This window comes from Adiantum capillus-veneris, chromosome 20 (assembly GCF_014529385.1).
Source record: "Adiantum capillus-veneris isolate H3 chromosome 20, ASM1452938v2, whole genome shotgun sequence".
Classification (NCBI taxonomy): Eukaryota; Viridiplantae; Streptophyta; class Polypodiopsida; order Polypodiales; family Pteridaceae; genus Adiantum; species Adiantum capillus-veneris.
Window position 1 is genome coordinate 95,275,941 of NC_140950.1, and position 6,197 is coordinate 95,282,137.

At 42.4% G+C, this 6,197-nt stretch overlaps 1 pseudogene; it reads right to left on the reverse strand.

Moving 5' to 3' along the window:
• Positions 1-226: 226 nt before the first annotated feature.
• LOC147432934 (putative L-type lectin-domain containing receptor kinase S.7) lies at positions 227-992 on the reverse strand (annotated as a pseudogene).
• Positions 993-6,197: the final 5,205 nt, after the last annotated feature.

The following is a 6,197-nucleotide window of genomic DNA, read 5'->3' on the forward strand; positions in this document are numbered from 1 at the left end:
AAAGCACCAGCATGGCATCTTGCTCCAATAGCTCCTAGCTAGCAATCTCATTGTGATTTAAGAAAACATACACGTTCCAAAAGACAATCTCAAAAAGGATGCCCATCAAGAACTTATTCTTCGTGTGCGATGATGAAGAGTGCTCTACATTCCATATAATTTCAGAATTGATATAGGCATCTCCCTTTGATTCTACATCAAATCGTTTGTGGGTTGGTCCTAGGTTTTAAGATCTCTGCGATGTCCAAGACAGAAGGTCATGAGTCTCCGTGGAGCCTCGAGAAGCTAAGGAGAAGCCAACAATGGTAGGGCCTCCCATCAAGATGCTACATAGTAGTAGCAATTAGTATGATAAGACCCGAATTGAGCGCCCTCCAACGTAGGATGCATACACATCCAACTTGTCTTGCTTACCATTGTATTCAACCCTTGTTGCAATATCTTTGCCATAATTGAGCACTATCCCTGATGCATTCAATGACTTCTTGTATGAGGAAATGATGTTGTTGATGGTGATGCCAACATAGTTATCATTGAAATGCCATCTCTTTTGTGACTTGTCAAACTTGACATCAAAAATGATGGGGGCCTTGCGCCTCATGTGCAATATGTGTGAAGGAGATAAAATAGAGTTCCCAAACAGGCCTTTATTGGTGGAAAGAGGAGGGCTTGGGAATGCATTGAGCACAGTGAGGCTCACACAAAAGGCAATGCCATCACCATTGTAGGTCGGTGAATTCATGAGGCTTTCCAACATGTGAAATGTGAAAGGAAGTGTTGAAGGAGGCTTGGGAATAATGTGGGTCGGGGTTGTTGGAGTAGAGAGAGATGGGTTGTACATAGTGCATTCGGCCAAAAATAGCATGAAAGAATGTGTCCGCCATGCCGAGAGTAAGTTTGAGCTCATGTGGAACAAACACAAAGGCATCACCATCATATCCAAAGTTCACATCCCTTGTTGCACTGTTGGAAATAGGGTTATAGGGAAACATAACTTAGAGAAGATGAAGCTCAAGGCACACAATAGAGAGTATATCGCTTAGTGCACGATGGAAAGATAAGTTAGTCCTAGAGTGATGGGCGTATATACAATGCACGGGGGGAAAAAACCTCCTAGTGAGGGAAAAAATGCCCCGGTAGTCCTAAGTGTGCTCACACACATCACTACCACATGCAATTAACAAGAGTTGGCACATGTTGTATAGGGAAGTGCCATGCCCTGAGTGCATGATCAATCCACAAAGGGAAGCAAGCCCAAAGCTTTTTGGAAAGCTTCTAACTTCTCATGAGGCAATGCCTTTGGGAACAAATCTACACGGTTGTCCTGTGTCGGCACATAAGCCAAGTTGATCTCTCTCACCGAAAATCTCTCTCTAACATAGTGTTAATGCACCTCAATGTGCTTTGTGCGAGCATGAAAAAATTGGGTTCCATGCAACTGTCAATGTGCTCTGTCAGTGTAGATAATGTTAGCAATGTCTTGTCCAACACCGAAACCAGCCATAAGGCATCTGAGCAATACACACCCAACCTCGGCCTCACAATTGGAAGTGACCATAGTAGGTTGCTTCTTGCTCAACCATAATATACATAAACTGCCGAGCACAAAACAAAAACCACTTGTGGACACTCCCATATCATAACAACCAACCCAATCCAAGTCCGGAAAAGCATGTAAATCTGGCAGTAAGGATCCCCCCTTGGGATAAAACAATCTAAGATGTAAAGTGCCACTCAAGTAGCGAAAAATCCTCTTGACAGCCTGTCAATGCTTAGCCTTGGGCTATGCATAAATTTGTTGACATGTGAGACTGTAAACTGAATATCGGGCCTTGTATTGCATACATAAATAAGGCATCCAACATCAGTCTTATAAAGAGTGACATTGGTAGGATCACCAGTATCATGATTCATGAAGACTCAGTTTCAAACCTTTTTCCATGGGAGCAGCAATAGGTTTCGAGTCTTCAAGTCCAAACTTACATAGTAATGTCTCTTCGTAACTTGTTTGACACAAGGAAATACACCCATCACATTGCTTAAATTGTATGCCCAAATAATGATGTAACAGCCCCAAGTCTTTCATTTTGAAAGTAGCATTCAAATCAACGTTGAATTCAGCAATGTCTGTCTCATTTGGACAAGTAATCAGCAAGTCATCTACATATAGAACAATGATGAGAAATACATCACCCTCACACTTTACATACAAAGTGCTTTCTGTTGGACTATTACAAAAGCCTCCTCATTTAACCAAATGATTGCCATCTTTCTCATACCAAGCACGAGAAGACTGCTTCAACCCATACAAAGCTTTCTTACATTTTCACACTTTATCTTCTTGTCCTTTTATAACAAAATCGTGAGGCTGCGTTACATAAGCTTCCTCAAATCTATTGTCATTCAAGAAAGCAATAACAATGTCTGATTGATGTACAACCCATCCAAATGAGTTGCCAATGCACATAGAAAACAAACACAAGTCATACAACAAGTGGGAGCAAAAGTCTCTTCATAATATATGCCTTTATATTGTGCATAACCTTTTGCAACAAATCAAACCTTGTAGCTTCGGTTTATGTTTCAACTTGTAAACCCTCTTTGTACCAATGGCCTTTTTTCTAGGAGGCAAATCACATACAACCCATGTGCCATTTTCTATAAATGCATCATATTTTGATTGTAGTATACTGTACGTATGCTACCATGGTTGTCTTTGAGTACAAGGTCACGACTCAACAATGGATTGCATGTGACATGTAGCTTTCCAGTAGAGATTTGATGTCTCCTTGAGGCATAGGGAGAGATACACAATATTTTGCCTCTCCGTGTCTCCTCGCTTGCAACCCTTTTCCCATGCACGCTTTTGTCTTCGACCACCCTCAAGTGCCAATGGTCTATGTTGGTTGTATCAACCTCCTCTACAACTGCCTTCCCTTGCACATCCAATCAATAGCGTTGTGGTATAGTGTAGTCTATAGCTAAGGAAGCTTGAACTGATAGTGAATTTTCAAGCAAAGAATGATTTTTTAGTCAATTTAGTGATGCTCGAGCATCATTCTCCTCGCCTAGGAAAAATTTGTGGTAGCAATTATGGTGTCAAGTCCTTGTAGCATGTGTAAAGAAAGAGAGAGAAGATGATAACACTAGTGCCAAGTGGTGTGAACTTTTGCTAAGCAACATCGCGTTAGTGCATTCCCATCATCGTGGGGGATCTCTTCTAAGAGAGGCCAATTTGGCTTTGAGGGAAGAGGAGGTAGACAATAGAAATGATGAGGAGGAAGCAAAGGGCCTGATCTTTGAACTTGTTTAGGTACAAGCCTGATGGATGGAATGATTAATTATGTGGACACCATGATCATCTACTGACTGCAGCGGGCATGCTAGCATGTATAACCTCATGTTGCTCGTTGCAACTTCCCATGTGCCCCTTAGTAGTAGCTTCCTGACTTCATGTACTACTACTATTCAATATTTCTTAATGGCTACTAATTTGCTTGTTCACAAACCAAGGCTCCCCTTTCCCTTCCTTCTCTCTCTCCCCAAAAGCGATGGGAATGGCAAGGTCAATAGCGGACATTAACTAGAGATAGTGAGCAAGATCGCCATTAATGCAGATCAAGGGTAATTGCATATTCAACAAAATGGTGTAGATGCGGTGAGCATGGCAAGGCCAATTAGAGTGACTACTAATTGGAGAGGTAGTGATGCAAGGTCAGCATTGATGTAGAATGAGACTTATAATGATGGCGTTGATGGTATGGGAGACCTCGATATTGACTGCACGATTGTACATCTTGAGTACAAAGAACTCTAATCAGAGGGAGCATCCCATCATTGCAATAAGTGAGTGACAATAAGTTGAGTGACCATTGCAACTCTTGCTTTGCATTTACATGACCCAATGCTAGATGTCCATCATAGCTAGCCTCTATTATGACCCTTGCAGGTCATTTCCATGACCCAATGCTAGATGTCCAACATGGCTTGCCCCTATTATGACCCTTGCAGCTCTTGCTTTGCATTTCCATGACCCAATGCTAGATGTCCATCATGGCTTGCCCCTATTATGACCCTTGCAGCTCTTGCTTTGCATTACCATGACCCAATGCTAGATACCCAGCATAGTTTGCCCCTATTATGACCCTTGCAGCTCTTGCTTTGCATTTCCATGACCTAATGCTAGATGTCCAGCATAGCTTGCCCCTATTACATCTTGAGTACAAAGAACTCTAATCAAAGGGAGCATCCAATCAATTGCAATAAATTCAGTGACCCTTGTAGATCTTGCTTTGCATTTCCATGACCCAATGCTAGATGTCTAGCATACCTTGCCCCTATTATGACAACCAAATGTAATTTACTTGCTCCCCATGGCCAAGACTTGGTAGTTAATGGAAGCTATTAAAAGGTACAAACTTCTCACTGCTGGCTGGAAGCTACATGGCCATTAATGGTTGGAATATGCACTAGGCTGGCATGTTAATGTTGCTACTCAATGTGGGGCTCAATAATCAAAGGCCAATTGGATGGTGGGGAAGCGGCCTTGGCCTCGACCTCACCATGTACCAAGCAAGAAAGAGAGAGGAGCAAGTGCAGGGTGCATGGACACATCACTCATCCTTGCCATGGCCATATCAATCGATTAGCTATAAAATTGGATTATTACCCAGCTACAACGTTCTACAACTCTTAGGTAGAATCTCCATAACCTTCCACACACACACACACACACATACATACATACATACATATATATATATATAAAATAGAGAGAGAGAGAGAGCAGATGATCATAATACGTGCATAGTCGGAGGGTAGTGGGGATGTGTTTTGAGAAGTAGAGGCAAATTGAGAGCTAATACACCAATAGCCTACAAAGAGTCGAGGAAGGGCTTTGCCTATAATCCATGCTTTTGGTTCATTTTGGAAGTCCATAATCGACAGTAAAAATCCGTTGTTTAGTGTTGCTATTATGATCTATGACTGTTGGTCGCTATTGATGCAAAAAATAGGTTGGGCGTTGTGGGAAATGCTAGACAAAAATAGAGGGTGGTGATGGAAAAAATTTGAGGGCAATATGGAGCTCTATAGGAGATGATCTTGATATGAGAGTGGGTTGGGTAAAGCCATTAGAGGTGATTGGTCGGTGGGAACTCCCTTTTAGTAGTAGGTAGAGTCTGTTTCAGTGATGAGTTGCCCTGTAACAGAGCCATGATTGCTTATTTTGATATTCTATCCATGAGATTGCTACCAAGAAAATACATAAATGCTGCTCATTCTAACATTCTATTTCCAGGGCTTTCCAATGATGTTAAGCCGTACGTGAAATGCAAGTGCAATCACCTATGCTTGTGGTTTCCTATTGAATGTAAACCTAGCACCGTGAAACTCTCAGGTGCTTATGCCAAGCCATACAATGTTGAGGCCAATGCACAGGTACACCTAATCTACAAAAGCCATCTTGAAATGCAACCTCGATGGTTCCCTCGAAGTGAAACCTCCTATGCTTGCGGTTTCAAACTAATGCAAATCCAAGCCAAGCAAAGTTTGTAACCATATACATGTGGTAGTGATGTGTGTGAACACAGTAGGACCGCCGGGGCATTTTTTCCCTCTTTAGGAGGTTTTTTCCCCGGAGCATTGTATATACTCCCATCACTCTAGGGCTATCTATCTTTTCCATTGCACACTAAGTAACACACTCTCTATTGTGTGCCTTGACCTTCCTTCGTCTTCTCCAAGCTCTGTGTGTTTCTTTGCAACCCTAATTCCAACAATTGGTATCAGAGCAGGTTGCGTCCTCCCGAGCTTAGTCGCCAACTGCTCCAGTACACGCCTGCTCACTTTCTCCGATTTCAGTGAGCTTTGGCGAGCGTTCGCAGGTCGACAAATACTTTGGGAATGCTCAAAGAGCTTGGTCTGCTCAGATTTTCGATTTGGGCTCATTTCGGCCTCCGTTTCCACTAAAGGCAGTACTGCACAGGCTATTTCGTCATTTTGTGCAAAATTTTTGTCAGTGCCGTTTTCTGCATAACAGGTGCCTTATAATCTTCTACGGTTTGTGCTATATAGCACAGGTTGTTCCCGCTCCGTTTCTCCTATTTTCGGGTAGTTTTCACATCAGGTGCAGCATTTACCATGGCTGACAACAACAACACAGATGTGTTCAAGATGTTTGCTGCTGAGGACAGGTT